The sequence below is a fragment of the Schistocerca nitens genome, chromosome 4, assembly GCF_023898315.1.
Source record: "Schistocerca nitens isolate TAMUIC-IGC-003100 chromosome 4, iqSchNite1.1, whole genome shotgun sequence".
NCBI classification, from domain to species: Eukaryota; Metazoa; Arthropoda; class Insecta; order Orthoptera; family Acrididae; genus Schistocerca; species Schistocerca nitens.
Genome location: NC_064617.1, coordinates 442,502,124 through 442,523,022, shown reverse-complemented (window position 1 = coordinate 442,523,022; position 20,899 = coordinate 442,502,124).

Below are 20,899 nucleotides of genomic sequence, written 5' to 3'. Positions count from 1 at the left end.
GCTCACAGATGATCGTTACGATACAAAAACACAGTACACAGTAGCACATCTGTTTACATAACGTGGACATGTTCTAAATATTTCAGATCTTCCTTACGCTGTTTAAAATTGATTTTCAGTATTTAGAATATATCCATCTCACGGATGATTTTTATGTCACAAAAACACTGTACACAGTAGCACATCTGTTTACATAAGATGGATGTATTCTGTCCCTCAGAGGGAGACACACTCCTTTCAGAGTCCTGCGCAAACATGAGAGACGACTACCAAAGTCGTTATCGCGCGATAGGCCTCCAGGCTCACGCTTACAAACTTCTAGGACTTGTACAGGGGAGTGAGTTCATAATTTTTGAAAAGGAACCCAAGTCCGGAAACGTATCGTTTCCCGTGCTACAACCGTCAGAAAACGTGTTTGCTAGATAGGTATGCAACCGAGTAGTCATGGCCGGCCGGAGTGGCCTAGCGGTTCTAGGCGCTACAGTCTGGAACCGCGCTACCGCTACGGTCGCAGGTTCGAATCCTGCCTTGGGCATGGATGTATGTGATGTTCTTAGGTTAGTTAGGTTTAAGTAGTTCTAAGTTCTAGGGGACTGATGATCACCTCAGCAGTTAAGTCCCATAGTGCTCAGAGCCATTTGAACCAAGAGTAATCATGTTGGTAGGTGGTTAAGGCTGATGTCAGATGACATCTAACCTACTTCTTACCTGGTTTGAGCCTCACTCAAGTGCCTGTGAGCGTTAGAGCAACGTGGCTGAGTATACGTTTGTAGAGTAAAATGACATGATTCTGTTGAATAGCGGAACTCACGGTAATGGAAGATCTGCCCGTCACCATTATCAAGATCCTCCTCCACAACGTCCGATTCCATCGCATACCCTTTTCGCCCAATTATGCTACAGCTTCGAGAAAAAGTACCTTCATCGTCAGTAGGCGCGACTGTGGTGCTCCACGGAGGCAAATCACCCCGAATTGGACGTGGCTGTACTGCATTACGTTGAAGAGAAAACATCAACGAATAGACTACCAGTTTCTTTGGCTATTAATCAGTGGAACTGTAAAATATGTGGTGCACTGGATAGCACCTAATAAATTAATGGTAAAAGTGTTTGCGTTAACAACATGCTTTGAAATGGTTGTAGGGCGCAAACAGTGCGTTTCAGGACCTGGGATCCAATTCAGATTATTACCTACTCATTCCCCTCTACAGATCTTAGAAGTTTGAAACGGGAATTTCCCTGTGTAGTATTAGTATTACAGGAAAGAAATTGGGGGGACGGCCAATTTCTACGTGGCTACTGGATGTGTCTGTACATAAAGTGTGGCTTCTCCACAGAAAGACAGGTATGATTATGTCAAAGCTGCAATATCGGCTCTACAATGTGAAATGTTAGGTGACTTCCAATGCAATAATTCCTAGAGGTCCTGACCGCCGTTCAAGTAGTTCGGATCAATGCACAGTGCTTCATGACGTCGGATATTTTGAGAAAAATCGTCTTATACCCGTCGTGCTAGAGAAAGAAGCTGCGTTGCTGAGAAGTGGAGAGGAACTCTACAAATAGCGTGCTGAAAATGGATATTGGTTTTTTGTACAGAGTAATCTAAAACCTACCACAGAAGGAGAGTATTAACTGACATACACTACATTACTTATAAGTATGTACTGTGTGAAATTCTAAATCGAAAGTTAGTTTAGACAGAAATGGGGAAAACAAAGCAAATTACTGGTCCTATGACATGCCAAAAATAGATATTTCATGGATTTCAAAGTGAAAACTTACACGGCACCTCATAAAAAGTTATTAACAGCCAGATTACGCTTTAGAAGATTTGTTGATGGCACTTGATGTGACTGATACATTAGAAGAAGACTGGAGAGACGTGAGCAGACAGAATTTTACGACCACACGGAATGGCGGAAAAAATCACGAAAGCAACGGAAATACGATTTCCAGATGATCAAACGAGAGATGTATCAACACGAGAACGATGGAGTAGACAGAAAAGAGCCGAATGGCCGCGCACGTGACGTGAATAACAGAAAAGAGCATTGCCAACTGCGCAACAACACCGATACCAATCTGATTACCTCAGTGACTCTAACTGGAGAGACGGACGACGACGATGGAATAATAACAGCAATAACGCGTTTCTATATCTTCTCCCTGTGTCCTGCTCCAACGCAAGGTTGTCATGGCTACTACTGGACGTAGGGCGGTTAATTGAAGGGGCGGCCGGATGCCCTTCCTGTCGCAATATATCAAGAATGACGCACGCTAACGGATAAACGAACATTCGAACGGGAACAGAAGGACAGGCACACCATTATCGGAAAAAACCAACGGCAGTCAGTCATAGCTTCGAATCGCTGGCCGCAGGTATTAGAAGGGGCGTACGAGAAAAATAAAACTACTACATTCCAGCAATAGGGTACAGACCGAAGAATAATTAAGAAGTGAAACAAAGATACGTAGCATTGAAGAAATAAAACAATCAGCATTTAATGCGAATACAAACGAAATAACATTTCTATCCACTGTGGGCATAGGCATTCATCAAAGTTTAATTTCTGGAGTTCTGTTTAACAGCCTGAATGATAACGATAAAATATTAACGCTGCAGGTGAGAGACTTAAAGTGATTGCAACTGTGGGACAAAAGACCAAGTCTATTTAGTCTTAATTCACGAAGTGATTTTTCTGTCAAATATACCACGAGGTGGAATCTCTGGAACCGCTATGTTTAAAGCGAGATTTAAGGCAGAAATCATTGGGAAATTTAAATTTAAATCATATAACTTTTATTTTTATAATATGTAAGTGTTGTTTAAATAATTTTCCGTTGATTTTATTTGCACTGTATAACGCCTGCAGTATTTTACGTTTTATCCACAAAACTACATAATTCTGTGCGGTTTTTTAAATTGTTCAGGTAAACTAGCGACTAGAGAACTGAATTTTGCCCTCTGAAAAAGTATAACATTTCTATAGCAAATAATTTTTCACACAGGGCTACATTCCTTATTTTAAACTTACACATAGACACTCCACGCTACAGGTATAAAAGGAAAGTCTACGAAAGTGACATTAAATGCTGGGATCTACATGCCTTGCTACTGCCACCCAGAACACCTTTAATTGGAACTAATACTTTAAGTATTTTATTGGAGAAAGAAGAGGACGCCCATCACCATTGCCCTGAAGTTCGTTCTGTGAATGATCGTATTTTTCGCTAACAGTATGTCCGCCCTTGGTAGCTGAGTGGTCAGCGCGACGGAGTGTCATACCTAACGGCCCGGGTTCGATTCCCGGCTGGGTCGGAGATTTTCTCCGCTTAGGGACTGGATGTTGTGTTGCCCTTCTCATCATCATTTCATCCCCATCGACATGAAAGTGGCGCCAACTCGAAAGAATTGCACCAGGCGAATGGTCTACCCGACGGGAGGCCCTCCCCACACGACATTTCCATTCTACTAACAGATTTGTGATCACTGGCCACTGCAAAATCATCGTCGTTTTCGTCTATTTCTTGATCCATATCACTGGCATGTTCCTCCATCGACAGGCAAACTGACACATTCCTGCAAAAACATTTCGTACTATACTATAGCAAAAAGATATACAGTTAATGATGCGCAGTCTAGGAAACCCCAGTGCACGTGAACATCATGTATCAACAAGAAACACAGTAAGCGATAATGCAGCTGGCAATAAAAAATTGTGAGGTTGGTGATTTAAGAAGGGTAGGTGAACATATACAAGAATTCCGCCGTAACTGACCGTGGAGAGCGAGTTCGAAGATTTTCATGAAGTCTGAGAGACCACACCTCTAGAGTTAAGGGTTAAGCTGCAAGCACCTTTAAAATTGGAACTGAATGAAAGGAATGTGGAACATGGATTTTTGGTTCTTGGGGATTTATTAGTTAACTTTTCTTTTCTGGCAGAAGGAGGCAGGAATAGACTTCTCTGCCGCCATTTTAATGATATGTTTTGAAAGAGATTTTTTTTAGGTTCATTTTCTGAGTTGCAGCACCATACACAGCAGTGTCTTTTAACAAATAAAAATACGAGTAACAGGTATAAGCACATGACATTAAACAGGTTGAAATGAATGTGAAGGAGTAGTCAAATAAAGTACAAATGAATCGAAATATTTACAAGCCGCATACAGGCAAGATCTGAAGGACGCACTGTGTGATTATTCAGATGTTTTTGGGGAGCATCCTTTAATAATCAAAGAATATGGATGTAATCTTGGGGCCCCGTTCTGTTCCCAAATATCGTTTATCTTGGACTAAATGACTGGATATAAACAGAGGAAACAAACATACATTACAGTGATAAATCACTGAAAATTCCTTGATTCCATATTGTAGTTCACTTTCACCTGTGTCAGAAATAGAAGGAATTCTAATAGTGTTGGATGCAAGAGCAATCAGTAAAGCTTTACTACCAGTAATGACACATTCAGAAATTTTGGAAGAATATGTAGAGATTTAATGGAGTACAGCGCTTTTCAAGTATAGATTTCCCATCTCATATTGGAAGGTAACGCTAACGAAAGAATCACAGAGGTATACAACATTCAGATTTGCTGGAAGAAATTACCAATTCCAAATTCTACCGTTTCTTTTAATGTAAGTGCATGTGCATTTACGCAGCCTTGGTCAAGGTGCTACGATCATAATCATTAGATCGAGTGCATGTTTATGTTATTTTGACAACTTTTTAGCAACTACCTCAACATAGTAAGAACATCCGGAATTAAAAACAGTGATACAAGCATTCTGAAGAGCTTGTGTGACAGCAAAAAAAGAGTCGAAGTGTGAGAGAAAAGAGATTAAATTTTTTGATCATACCATTTCTTCATGAGGAATACTACCTTATAAAAAGAAGATTACGACTTTACGAAATTTTCCTCCAGCAAACAATAAAACAATTAAAATTATTCATTAGGTAATATTCTTTATATCTACAGTTTCATCCAAAGCAGGCACTGAATAATGAAGCTTTAACTTTTTCATATGTTGGACTGGGAGCTTGTTTGTTTCACGTTCAAACTATAAGCGTAGAGCTGAAATTTTGCACCATTGGATTCACAAACAGAGCGTTAACAGATTGTAAGAAACCATATTCCATCCGTAAACCTAAAGCTTTATCTATAGTTTGGGGACTCAAGATATTTTATTTGTATTTAGCGACCATAAACCATAAAGCTTCTTACTTGTTTGTTATTTACTGTACACACAGTTATTGCATTGGGCTTTATCCCCATAGGAATACACTTTTGAAATAATTCACATTAAAGGAGAGAAGAATATCATTGCTGATGCATTATCCTGTTTACTGGAAGTATTAGAAGAATCATTTTTGTCTAAGGAAAATAGTGGAGACGTAAAGATTTTGTTGATGAAATATGCAATATACTGCCAATACTGTTTGGACATACGTAAAAATATGATTCAGATGCAAGATGCAGATCCTTCTTGGTCAAAAGTAAATGAAATTCAGAAAACTGAACTTATCAGCAAGCTTAATGCTCAGTGTGTCTTTGACCAACAAATATTGTTTTATAGTACAAGGCCTGACACAGATCACTAGCTAGTCTGCATTCCTTTGGAAGATGGAAAGATGCCCGACAGAACAGGCACCATATCCATATAAGTATATAGTTCTGGCAATACCGGCCATGACCTTCTTCTTCTGTGCGGATGCACACATATTCCCCGAACTCTTACGGGACTCGGTAAGAATGTCTTCCACGTGTAATGAGTGTGTTGGGTAGGGACACCAGGAATGTAGTGTGTGGGCACATAAGGTGAGAATGTGGGTCTCACGGGAGGCGTGCGCGAGATAGTCCCTGCAGTCGCAATATCCTCTGTGCCCTCGGTGGCTCAGATGGACAGAGCGCCTACCACGTAAGCAGGAGATCATGGGCTTGAGTCCCAGTCGGGGTACACATTTTCAACTCTCCCAGCCTACCCTGTTGATGTATATCAACGCCTGTCGACAGCTTAGGGTCGTGATTTAATTATCATTTCAAACGCAAATATGCTAGTTTCTGATTGGTAGAGGGACATCACACCCAATCAGAAAGCAGCCTAAATCAAGAAATAATGTACAAAATTTTTCGTATCACTTTCTCTCACTCTGTCTGTCTCACACTTGGTTTTAGTCATATTAGGGTAGATACTTGTTATTCACAGTAAAACTCTGCTTTGTCACACTACTCAGTTTATTTCAGTTATTCGTATGTGGTAAGATTTTTTGTCAATACTCCAAAACATTCTACTCAGTTTATTACAGTTATTCGTACCTGGTAAGATTTTTTTGTCAATTATCCAAAACAAATTAATGACTTTTCATCATAAGAAGCTCTTCTACAATGAGCACTCTATTCGATAACTTTTTATTTTACATGCACTGGCTATTTTCCTGTTGAGCCACACCAGGTATCATTTACTTTTACCAATCTTACACCACTCATTCAATATCCATTGCCTATTTTTCAACAAAATAACACATCCTCTCTATATCAAGTTACCTTATTTCTTTATTAATTGCTTTTTTCATTAACATCTTATAGTCACTTCAAATTACGTTAACCCTTCCTTCCATAATTGAACATTTATCTCTGTTTATAACCTTCAACAAGACAGTACCCTTGCTGCTTCTGCTTTACTACTGAAGTGGAAAAAGTTAAAGAACACAGACTAAAGTTCAGAAGGACAAAGAGGAAGATTGACAAAAGGAAAAGATATTGAGGTAGGATTGTCAATAACTCGAGTACCTTGCAATCGTCAGTTACCTAGCCCTCTGAGGTATTTATCCAAAGTCCTTTTATCTACCTGACTCCTTCAACAATACTTATCTAACAACTTTCAAAGGCCCATTCCTGAATCTATTGCCCCCTGGCTATCCAATTACTAGAATCCAATCCTCTCTCCATTTTACTTTCACATAGTTTAACAAAATAAATGTGCCTGCTCAACCCTTAAATTCATACCACATGCAACAGAACTTCCCTCATTAAGCTACATTTTATCGCTTACGGTATCAGCTATCACAACATCAGCACCGTTTTCCTCCACATATGCCCCTCTTACTTACTTAAAGTAAGCACTCTTTTGTGCATTACCATTTCGATCACAACATATGTCGCTGGAAACACTGCCTACTCATTCTAAACTTACACTTCTTCATTGGAGTAAACACGCCATTTTGAGCATTACTTCCCCCACAAAAATATCAGCTTCAAGCCCTACTGCATTGTGGTCAGTAACCATTGACTATCAATAAAGCAGAATCCACTTTACTTCCTTCAATATTGTTGCTGTTGTCCATCATGGACCTCTATCACAGCACTACACATTCATTTTACCAAAATCTACAGCTGAATCTAGTTTATCATCCAGAATGGACTACGAAGTCTTTCGCGACGGAGTCCTTGCATAAAAAGTTCTCGGTTTACTTGCCGCGTCAAATTTGAATAAAATCCCAAGCTTTCGATGACTACCTCCGCCATCTTCGTCAGGGGTAAAAATGACTGTCGTGGACCGGTGAGGCTTCCGCTTTTATAAGCAGTGGACGGCTTCTCATTGGCTGGATGACGTCACGGTGAAACCGATGCGTACTGATGTGGCGGCCTCTATATCCATAGATTTTGTTTGCGCGCTTTATCCAGCGTTGCTTGCAGCGCCATCCATCGCAACAGGCGGAGAACTGCGAGGAATGTAAGAAGTCTCCCTCTGCGCTCTTTCTATATCAATTGCGCGCTTCCATGCATTGCTGAGTGCATAACCGGAATCTCTGTTGAAATTATTTTCACAGAGTCTAATTTCAACTGCTTCCCTGATGACAGAGTCCCAATAGTTTGAAGCGTGAGCAAGTAGTCTTGTTTCATCGAATAAAATCTTATGTTTATTTAACAAACTGTGCTCAGCCACCGCTGATTTTTCTAGATACCTGTATTTCAGGTGACGCTGATGTTCCACACTGCGATCGGCAACAGTTCTTATAGACTGGCCCACATAACTTTTGCCACACTCGCAAGGAATGCTGTAAATTCCCGGTACTCTCAGGCCAAGATTATCTTTCACGGGTCGCAGCATTTCCTTAATCTTCCTGGGTGGCCGGAAGACTGGTCTGATTCCTTGCCGGCTCAGGACTCTGCCGATCTTGCTGGTCGTTGCACCGCAGAATGGTAGCCGCGCGATGTGTTGGTCCTCTTGATCTGTTCGAACAGCGTCCTTTCTTGGTTTCTTCGCCAGAGTAGATCTGATATCACGATCAGAATAACCATTTTTTATGAATACCGTCGTCAGATGGTTAATCTCGGAGCCGAGATGATCCTTGTCCGAAATAGTCCTTGCTCTGTGTACCAAGGTGTTCAACATAGCTCTCTTCTGAGCTGGGTGGTGAAAACTACGCGCGTTTAGATATAAATCTGTATGCGTCGGTTTTCTGTGCACAGAATGTCCGAGACGTCCATCTGATTTTCGCTCCACCAGTACATCTAAGAAGGGTAACTTTCCATCCTTCTCCACCTCCACTGTAAATCTTATGTTCTGATGTATACCATTCAAATGTTCAACAAACTGCTGCAGTGCCTCATTGCCATGTGGCCAGATTAAAAATGTATCGTCAACATACCTGAAGAAGCAGGATGGACGTAAGGGAGCACTGTTCAAGCTTGGGATTTTATCCAAATTTGACGCGGCAAGTAAACCGAGAACTTTTTATGCAAGGACTCCGTCGCGAAAGACTTCGTAGTCATATTAGTTTCCTCTACGGGGAGGATGTAGCGCGCAGCGTTCGTCGGCTGGAGAAGCTGCGCTTGAAACAGTCACAGCTGCTGAGTAATCTGGCTTTTCTACAACGTTGTCGTGACAAGGAGGTTGTACCAAATTTCGCAGTTGTCAAACATCACATCCGAACTGCTGCAGTGAATAGAATTTTGCGGAAGACAAGTCATGCGATCGTCAGGGAGAGAATACATCATACGAGGTATGAACTGGATGCCAACGCTCGCTCTTTATATAGTTGCCATCTGTTTTTGTCTGCAGTTTTGTCACCTTGGGACTGGGAATGGGTAGACACGACCTTGGCTGCACATCAGCGAGCTAATTTAAGCAAGACCACAGCAAAACAGGCTGATAAATTTGTGCGCCTAAACCGGGGAAAAGGAACTTCTGGGTCCAGCGACGCACATCGCACTGTTATCAACTTCTCCGACAAGGAAATTGACGACGCCACCATCTCGGTTCTCAGTAAGGGACTGAACTTTTCTCCAGCTCCACAAAAGCTACCAGTGGCCGAGATTATCAGTGGGGTAGAACAAGCGGTTCGGCACCTTCCTGAAGAGGCAACAGATGAGGTAAGGCTCGCAACTAGTCGGATTTTAGCAACAGCCAAGCCTCCTAAGCCCAATGTGAGCAGAGTGGAAAAACTGGCATTGAAATCGTTGGGGAAGGATGAAGAGTTAGTTGTACTATCAGCCGACAAAGGGAATGCCACAGTTATCCTCAATGCTACCGATTATCATAAGAAAGTGGCCACATTATTGGAAGATGCCACGTACCGTATTCTTAAACGGGATCCTACAGCAGCACTTAGTAGGAAGACAGGGGAGCTACTGAAGAACTCTGGCCTCCCAGAAGAACTAGTCAAGAATCTACGACCAAGAGCACCAAGGCCACCCAGGTTATATGGTCTACCCAAAGTCCATAAGGATGGGGTTCCGTTGAGACCTATTGTTAGTGCTATTGGCTCTCCTACATATCGGTTGGCAAAATACTTAACCAAATTATTAGCACCTATAGTCGGCCACTGTAGCCATCATATTACTAACTCAAAAATGTTTGTTGACATTATAAAGCAGATGAGGATAGGTCCGAATGACATCATGATCAGCCTAGATGTGGTCTCTTTGTTTACAAAGGTTCCAGTGGAAGATACGTTAAAAATGTTGGCTGCTCATTTCTCTCCTGAAATACTGAAGTTATTTCGACACACTTTGACGACCACCTATTTTTTGTATGGTGGAAAATATTATGAAATGATTGATGGAACAGCCATGGGTTCGCCACTGTCACCAGCCATAGCTAACTTCTTCATGGAGGATTTCGAAGAACGAGCGTTGAACAGTGCTCCCTTACGTCCATCCTGCTTCTTCAGGTATGTTGACGATACATTTTTAATCTGGCCACATGGCAATGAGGCACTGCAGCAGTTTGTTGAACATTTGAATGGTATACATCAGAACATAAGATTTACAGTGGAGGTGGAGAAGGATGGAAAGTTACCCTTCTTAGATGTACTGGTGGAGCGAAAATCAGATGGACGTCTCGGACATTCTGTGCACAGAAAACCGACGCATACAGATTTATATCTAAACGCGCGTAGTTTTCACCACCCAGCTCAGAAGAGAGCTATGTTGAACACCTTGGTACACAGAGCAAGGACTATTTCGGACAAGGATCATCTCGGCTCCGAGATTAACCATCTGACGACGGTATTCATAAAAAATGGTTATTCTGATCGTGATATCAGATCTACTCTGGCGAAGAAACCAAGAAAGGACGCTGTTCGAACAGATCAAGAGGACCAACACATCGCGCGGCTACCATTCTGCGGTGCAACGACCAGCAAGATCGGCAGAGTCCTGAGCCGGCAAGGAATCAGACCAGTCTTCCGGCCACCCAGGAAGATTAAGGAAATGCTGCGACCCGTGAAAGATAATCTTGGCCTGAGAGTACCGGGAATTTACAGCATTCCTTGCGAGTGTGGCAAAAGTTATGTGGGCCAGTCTATAAGAACTGTTGCCGATCGCAGTGTGGAACATCAGCGTCACCTGAAATACAGGTATCTAGAAAAATCAGCGGTGGCTGAGCACAGTTTGTTAAATAAACATAAGATTTTATTCGATGAAACAAGACTACTTGCTCACGCTTCAAACTATTGGGACTCTGTCATCAGGGAAGCAGTTGAAATTAGACTCTGTGAAAATAATTTCAACAGAGATTCCGGTTATGCACTCAGCAATGCATGGAAGCGCGAAATTGATATAGAAAGAGCGCAGAGGGAGACTTCTTACATTCCTCGCAGTTCTCCGCCTGTTGCGATGGATGGCGCTGCAAGCAACGCTGGATAAAGCGCGCAAACAAAATCTATGGATATAGAGGCCGCCACATCAGTACGCATCGGTTTCACCGTGACGTCATCCAGCCAATGAGAAGCCGTCCACTGCTTATAAAAGCGGAAGCCTCACCGGTCCACGACAGTCATTTTTACCCCTGACGAAGATGGCGGAGGTAGTCATCGAAAGCTTGGGATTTTATCCAAATTTGACGCGGCAAGTAAACCGAGAACTTTTTATGCATCCAGAATGGATATCAGAAACTTATTACTTATTAACTTTTGTACAGAACTTATTAACTTTTGAACACTCAGCATATAAAATTATGGTACCATATACACTCCTGGAAATGGAAAAAAGAACACATTGACACCGGTGTGTCAGACCCACCATACTTGCTCCGGACACTGCGAGAGAGCTGTACAAGCAATGATCACACGCACGGCACAGCGGACACACCAGGAACCGCGGTGTTGGCCGTCGAATGGCGCTAGCTGCGCAGCATTTGTGCACCGCCGCTGTCAGTGTCAGCCAGTTTGCCGTGGCATACGGAGCTCCATCGCAGTCTTTAACACTGGTAGCATGCCGCGACAGCGTGGACGTGAACCGTATGTGCAGTTGACGGACTTTGAGCGAGGGCGTATAGTGGGCATGCGGGAGGCCGGGTGGACGTACCGCCGAATTGCTCAACACGTGGGGCGTGAGGTCTCCACAGTACATCGATGTTGTCGCCAGTGGTCGGTGGAAGGTGCACGTGCCCGTCGACCTGGGACCGAACCGCAGCGACGCACGGATGCACGCCAAGACCGTAGGATCCTACCCAGCTCGCCCTATTTGCCCAAGAAATTCACAGTGCCGTAGACACTGGCGAGCAGATTGATGCCGTATTCCTGGACTTCAGGAAGGCATTTGATACGGTTCCGCACTTACGTTTAGTGAAAAAAATACGTGCTTACGGAATATCGGACCAGGTTTGTGATTGGATTCAGGATTTCCTAGAAGAAAGAACACAACATGTCATTCTTAACGGTTCAAAATCTGCAGATGTAGAGGTAATTTCGGGAGTACCGCAAGGAAGCGTGATAGGACCTTTATTGTTTACAATATACATAAATGACTTAGTTGACAACATCGGTAGCTCCGTGAGGCTATTTGCAGATGACACGGTTGTCTACAAGAAAGTAGCAACATCAGAAGACTCGTACGTACTCCAGGAAGACCTGCAGAGGATTAATGAATGGTGCGACAGCTGGCAGCTTTCCCTAAACGTAGATAAATGTAATATAATGCGCATACATAGGGGCAGAAATCCATTCCTGTACGATTATGCCATAGGTGGTAAATCATTGGAAGCGGTAACGACCGTAAAATACTTAGGAGTTACTATCCGGAGCGATCTGAAGTGGAATGATCACATAAAACAAATAGTGGGAAAAGCAGGCGCCAGGTTGAGATTCATAGGAAGAATTCTAAGAAAATGTGACTCATCGACGAAAGAAGTAGCTTACAAAACGCTTGTTCGTCCGATTCTTGAGTATTGCTCATCAGTATGGGACCCTTACCAGGTTGGATTAATAGAAGAGATAGACATGATCCAGCGAAAAGCAGCGCGATTCGTCATGGGGACATTTAGTCAGCGCGAGAGCGTTACGGAGATGCTGAACAAGCTCCAGTGGCGGACACTTCAAGAAAGGCGTTACGCAATACGGAGAGGTTTATTATCGAAATTACGAGAGAGCACATTCCGGGAAGAGATGGGCAACATATTACTACCGCCCACATATATCTCGCGTAATGATCACAACGAAAAGATCCGAGAAATTAGAGCAAATACGGAGACTTACAAGCAGTCGTTCTTCCCACGCACAATTCGTGAATGGAACAGGGAAGGGGGGATCAGATAGTGGTACAATAAGTACCCTCCGCCACACACCGTAAGGTGGCTCGCGGAGTATAGATGTAGATGTAGATCATGGTGTGGGGAGCGATCTCCTACACTGGCCGTATACCACTGGTGATCGTCGAGGGGACACTGAATAGTGCACGGTACATCCAAACCGTCATCGAACCCATCGTTCTACCATTCCTAGACCGGCAAGGGAACTTGCTGTTCCAACAGGACAATGCACGTCCGCATGTATCCCGTGCCACCCAACGTGCTCTAGAAGGTGTAAGTCAACTACCCTGGCCAGCAAGATCTCCGGATCTGTCCCCCATTGAGCATGTTTGGGACTGGATGAAGCGTCGTCTCACGCGGTCTGCACGTCCAGCACGAACGCTGGTCCAACTGAGGCGCCAGGTGGAAATGGCATGGCAAGCCGTTCCACAGGACTACATACAGCATCTCTACGATCGTCTCCATGGGAGAATAGCAGCCTGCATTGCTGCGAAAGGTGGATATACACTGTACTAGTGCCGACATTGTGCATGCTCTGTTGCCTGTGTCTATGTGCCTGTGGTTCTGTCAGTGTGATCATGTGATGTATCTGACCCCAGGAATGTGTCATTAAGGTTTCCCCTTTCTGGGACAATGAATTCACGGTGTTCTTATTTCAATTTCCAAGAGTGTAATTTATTTCTTGCAATAATCTACAAGAATGTTTTATGCACACCATGATAGGTGTTTCAAGTGTACAACTGTCTCCTAATTAACAAAAGTTGTGGTCTCATCAAACAGGATAGACCCTGGATAGAAAAGAATAAAACAAAAATTGAAGAGCACAATGAGAATAGAAGCCAAATACGAAGGAATTAGGATAGAGTGCACTAGAAAATGATAATGGACGCACCTAGTAGGCAAGTCACTACTCGCCAAGTGGTGTGCCTACCAAAGTCAGCAGACACCGCCCCACCCCGCATTTTACTCCTACAGATTTAGTGAATATCTATTAAAATCAACAACTCTTCTGGATCAACTACAATTTCATCCATTATCCATTATAACCTTCTGTATATTTCCTTTTTCTGCAATAGCTAATGGAAAACAGTCATTCTCCTCAGCAGTTAAATTATTTTTCCTAGAAATAGTATAATTATATTTCTTATTTCCAACATTATAGAATCCTCTTTTAAATCTACCTTCCGTTTCTATTTACTGAAGAGATCTATACGTATAAACTTGGCCGCACTTAACCCTTGAATTATCAGAAAGTTACAGTACAACTGCATATCATTTATTTTAATGGGCACCAATACTTCATCTATAAGAGATTTCGTAGCCTTTCCAGTGGCTACTACGATTTGAATCCTCATGACAGGCATTGTTACTAATTCCTCCTGATTTGTCAAAGTATCTAACCACTTTTGACAAACAGCACAATGATCACTGCCCTTGTTAGCTAAACAATGCACTTCTTCCACTTGTATTCCTTACTTATTTAGAGTTGGCCTGCCTTCTCGCCACTGATACCGTCTTCAGATTCATCTACAGAATCGGGTATAACTACCTTCTCTTAAAACCTTCTCAGTGTCTAGAGACTACACAGATGTTTGTAAGACTATTTTCACAATTTATCCTCCTAATGACAGTAAATCTGTCCACTAACGACAGAGCAAAAAACATTGACATATCACATTTCTCATCCTGAACTTCCTCCAATCCGTGACTCAACTGACCTCTACTGAGGTCATTCTCAGCATGCACCTCTGCCCTCACTACAAACAAATTCTCGTTAATCACCTCCTCAATATTTCTCTCGTCTAAACCCTGCTCTATCTTCCTAAATCCTGCTACATCTGTGCTCTCCTCTTCTACATGAAAAGATTCCTCATCTGTTACTTTCCACACATTTCCTGTTGATCTGAACGTGTGTCATATCAAGTCCACATTACTGCAGTGTTTAATGCGCCTTTTCCTATGCAGTGTCACCTTTGCTACCATTAAGTACAGATATTCTGATGTTATTTGCCTCATCTGAACTGCCGGCATTATTACATCATACACTACTGGCCATTAAAATTGCTACACCAAGAAGAAATGCAGATGGTAAACGGGTGTTCAATGGAAAAATATATTATACATTTTCACGCAATTTGGGTGCATGGATCCTGAGAAATCAATACCCAGAACAACCACCTCTGGCCGTAATAACGGCCTTGATACGCCCGGGCATTGAGTCAAACAGAGCTTGGATGGCGTGTACAGGTACAGCTGCCCATGCAGCTTCAACACGATACCACATTTCATCAAGAGTAGTGACTGGCGTATTGCGACTAGCCAATTGCACGGCCACCATTGACCAAACGTTTTCAATTGGTGAGAGATCTGGAGAATGTGCTTCTGTATCCAGAAAGGCTCGTACAGGACCTGCAACATGCGGTCGTGCAGTATCCTGCTGAAATGTGGGGTTTCACAGGCATCGAATGAAGGGTAGAGCCACATCTGAAATGTAACGTCCACTGCTCAAAGTACCGTCAATGCGAACAAGAGGTAACCGAGACGTGTAATCAATGGCCCCCCATACCATCACGCCTGGTGATACGCCAGTACGACGAATACACGCTTCCAATGTGCGTTCACCGCGATGTCGCCAAACACGGATGCGACCATCATGATGCTGTAAACAGAACCTGGATTCATCCGGAAAAATGACGATTGGCCATTGGTGCACCCAGGTTCGACATTGAGTACACCATCGCAGGCGCTCCTGTCTGTGATGCAGCGTCAAGGGCAACTGCAGCCATGGTCTCCGAGCTGATAATCCATGCTGCTGTAAACGTCGTCGAACTGTTCGTGTACATTGTTGTTGTCTTGCAAACGTCCCCATCTGTTGACTCATTGATCGAGACGTGGCTGCACGATCCGTTATAGCCATGCGGATAAGATGCCTGTCATCTCGACTGCTAGTGATACGAGGCCGTTGGGATCCAGCACGGCGTTCTGTATTACCCTCCTGAACCCACCGATTCCATATTCTGCTATGAGTCATTGGATCTCGACCAACGCGAGCAGCATTGTCGCGATACGATAAACCGCAATCGCGATAGGCTACAATCTGACCTTTATCAAAGTCGGAAACGTGATGGTACGCATTTCCCCTCCTTACACGAGGCATCACAACAACGTTTCACAGGCAACGCCGGTCAACTGCTGATTGTGTATGAGAATCGGTTGGAAACTTTCCTCATGTCAGCACGTTGTAGGTGTCGCCACTACGCCAACGTTGTGTGAATGCTCTGAAAAGCTAATCATTTATATATCACAGCATCTTCTACCTGTTGGTTATATTTCGCGTCTGTAGCAGGTCATCTTCGTGGTATAGCAATTTTAATCGCCAGTGGTGTAATTGTCACTTCTTTATTGAACATCTCAAAAGGATTTGCTAGCGATTTTAAACTGCCATTTCCTATCCTGCAAATACCAGCACTTTCATGCACAGTATCTATTTTCCTATACTCCGTGATTCTGCACTCTCGCCCACTTGCACCCTTCTGTTGCCTCATTCGGAGATCACTATTGTCATATACTGGAGATCGCAATCCATTAGCATTTCCTTGATCAGAGTTAATTTGCCTATCTGCCATAGCATGGTGCCAACCTCTTGCATCTCTTAAAGCTCTGTAAAGAGAAAGTACGGCCAGCTTGCCAGTGGCCGCCAATTTGGGCCCACTGCGCCGCTTGTGATACATTGACTTTGACAGCATATTTAGCTGCGTATATTAAAGAAGTGCACTCAGCGGTCTAATGCACTGCTAAAACTGGTCAGTGGTTTCAAATGGAACATGCTGCATATTTTGCATCAAATAATCTCAACGAATGTAATCTGAATCAGTCGAAAAGCATTTGTTGTGGCGAGCATGAAAAACAGTTTTTTCCTTTATTTATAGCGAAAGCATATTTTTCAGTTCTTGTTGCGGTATCGCACTTGAACACTCTTTTTCGTAATTAGCTTTAGAGTGCTCCTGTACAATAATCAGCAGGATAAAAGGGATCCAACATTATTTCGCAAGTGTAAGGAAAAATCCATTGCTGATTTAAAGTTCTGTAGCGCTTTACTTCTCGTTCCTGCTGCTCGATACTAAGAAAATTTGCTCAATATCTCTTTTGTTACACGAAATTCAGCATTGGATGCTAATATATTTGCGCGGTGCCGTAGTAAATAGAACTGATAGTCGTGACTATATGATTAGGCATGCTTTATTTTTTTGTCCTATCCTATAAACTGTTGTCTGCAAATTGTTCTATAACATTAGGCGAATTATTACGAAAGTGTAAGAGAATACAATATTTTTAAAAGGTTTTCGAATAAAAGTAGGCCTACGATCAAAAGTAGGCTGTAGGCCACGTAACAGTTGAGTTCATACTAATACAACGTAGATTAGCTATGAAGTTGCAACAGCAATAGTAGTCTGCTAGTGACATTACTGGTTATTGAATTAATTGACGTAGTTTCGACACTTAAACAGCGCAAATAATTATTTTTCTTTTTGTACATTATGTTGTGTGGAACAACGTACAATTTATTATTGTGAGCATCCTATATACAAGTTTACATCATACTGTACAGTCAATCAGGTCAAGTCTTTTACAAGTCTTGACAAATTTGTACGGACTACAAACTATTTGGAAGGAATTCTGTACAGTTTTCCTCCCTTTTCCCCTCGAAACGAACAGCCAAAAGCACAGCACTGAGACATTATTCTGGGTAAAACTTCGAAAACGCTCAACACTTCCTGTGCTTCACACTTACCGCTTGTGCCCACAATGGCTGCTAATGTTACGTGACGCGGTTTCAGCCAACCCTGTGCTGCAGACGGCGGCAAACGCAGGGGAACAGGATGGCCGTACTTCCCTTTATAGTGAGCTTCAGCGTCTCTTCTGGTGGCATTACCTTGATATAAACCCAGATTGTTTACATTTATGTGATGTTGGAGGCCGAAAGCTCCTATTAGACTGCTCCTCCTCCGCTATTATTTTCTCTACTCTTTCTACATAATTAATAAATTTATTAATATCGTCCCTGTAATCAGCTATTAATTTGTTACACCATTTCACCCAGGCAGCTTCTCATGTAAACCCATTATAATCTGCTCTGGCGCTAATTTGAGATACGATCGATTAGCTTCACACCTTAAAGCAAATCTTTCCACAAACGTTTCCCCGACCCAGAATTGGTTTTATAGTTCCATCTGCTTTTGTTCACTTCAATATTCTGTGAAAAATGCATCTTTAAACTCTGCCAAAGAATCGTATCGTTCAGTAGCTTTTATACCCCAGGACCTAGCTTCCCCCATTAATTATGATGAAATAAAAGCGATCTTTTGACTATAGGTCCACAATCTCGGTAACACATTTTCAAAATAATTTCAAAATTCCTTTGAATGCACATGTTCAGCAGGATCAAACCGTAAGAACTGACTGTTAGAGATATAAGTTACTTCAGCCGGATTGGTTATCAGACTACCACCAACACCGCCAGTAAAAGCTTGTATACTATGTTTCACTTTAAGGTAAATATAGACTACTCTGACGTGATGTGGGAACGCGTGGCCTCACTTTATAAGGCGCGTGGTATAAAAATGCAATACTGTGTTTTGTGCGCATATGTTCATATTGAGGTGACGTGACGTCCAAATGCGTTGGATGATGCAGTCTGACGCAACACGCTTTATGACGCGTGGGAAGAATATTGAAAGATCCAGATTTTTCATTAGTAGTGGGAAGGCGTTAGAAGAGTCAAGTAGTTCTTCCTATACGTTTCCAGTTATTATTTAAAGATGGAGGAGATGTTGATTAACTACTTTCGGTCAAATATGGTGCTCTATGACCGTACAAATCAGGAATATCGTAACCGGCATTCAAGGAAAGAGGCTTGGGGAGAAAAACTCGGCATTCCAGGTTAGTAAAAACAGTTATTTTATCCATGTATTTTATTACTTTGTTCTCTTTTATATTTTTAATAATTCAATAGGCGTTATATTTGATATTGATAGGAAAAAAGTATCAATCAATATCAAATAAAACCAGATACGAATATAACAGATATTTATTATATAAATTAGGTTATATGAATTTATAATTAAAAATAACACCCAAACTTGAATTGACACTAGGTTATATTGAACTTAAAACGGTCCGTTATAACGAATGCGCCTATTAAATAAGTAATACTAGACGTGTCACGGAGCAACTCTACCCTTTCGAATGGAGTGCTTTTTGAACTTCTCTGGCGATGGCCGCTTCACTCACGAAATTTCTACGAACGGGTTCTTGGTTGGCTACACCATGAATGTGTTTCTTCACTTCCCATTGGGATTTTTTTCTCACAAGGGGAGATATTGGTTGATGTATTCCGAAGAGTGTTGTGTAGACAGTTTAGTTTCAATAGGCTTTAGAAATATTCTCCAGCGGCCGGCTAGAATTTCGAGCGCATTTTCTGCAGTCCGTCGAGCTCTTGAATGGCGGTAATTGTATACCTTCTCTTCGTCACTTTTAATGGCTGCTTTGCTGTATGGAGGCATCAAATAGGTTTTAAGAAGGAAGGCTTCATCTGCAACAATAACATAAGGAAACTTCTCCATCGCTGTTAGTAGCTCTTTGTCTTGTGGAACGGCTTAATGTTGCTTTAAATATTTTCCTCATCTCAGATCGCTCAAATGTTCCTCCGTCACTACTTTTGCCGTAAGCTCCAACGTGAATTTGAAATTTGCATCTACCAAAGCGAATAAAACAATGGAATACGTGCCTTTGTAGCGATTTGAACGTGCCTACCGTCCAAAGTTCATATGCAATGTGGATTATTCCATTGCTCATCATAATCCTTGGCGCTCTGTTTCCATTCGTCTTTGTTTGATTCTGGCATGTAAAACGGTTGTAGAGTTTTCCAAATTACCTCTCAACACTCTTTAAATATCTCTCCAATAGCCGAAAGTCCAATCTGAAAAGAAAAACACAATGTTATGTAAGAATCTCCAGTTGCCAAGTACCTGTGAACAGTGAAAAAAAGCTCAATTATTAAAGTATTTACGTTGTCCTTTGCCAACTAGGCGACCTTTCATTGACTTTGGGCGCCAGAGCAGAATAAATGAATAACTAAAGACTAACCTAAAATTCTAAACTTATTTCTCGGTTTTCGGTAATGATGTAAAGACAATTGGAATAAACTACGAAATGCGTACAACCAATCTAAACGCATAGAGCCACAAAATCAGGTCAGGCAGAAAAGAGTTTGAGCAAATTGGAATTTGAAGATGAACTGGCTTTTCTGAATCCAACTCTAGTTGTAAGTAGGCTGTTTAGGTTTTCTTATTGGTAACGCCAAGTAGCGCTCTGTATGAAAATCGCTGGCTGTGCTGCGTGCAGTCTGTGGCTGGTTTGCATTGTTGTTGCCTATTGTAGTGTTGGGCAGCTGGATGTTAACAGCGCGTAGCGTTGCACAGTTGGAGGTGAGCCGCCAGCAGTGGTGGATGTGGGGAAGTGAGATGGCATATTTTTGAGAGTGGATGATCTGGACAGAGACAGTAAATTTGTAAGAATGGATGTCATGAACTGCTATATATATTATGACTTTTGAACACTATTAAGGTAAATACAGTTTGTTCTCTATCAAAATCTTTCTTTTGCTAACTGTGCCTATCAGTAGTTAGTGCCTTCAGTAGTTTGAATCATTTATTTAGCTGGCAGTAGTGGCGCTCGCTGTATTGCAGTAGTTCGAGTAACGAAGAATTTTGTGAGGTAAGTGATTTGTGAAACGTATAGGTTAATGTTACTCAGGGCCATTCTTTTGTAGGGATTTTTGAAAGTCAGATTGCGTTGTTCAAAAAA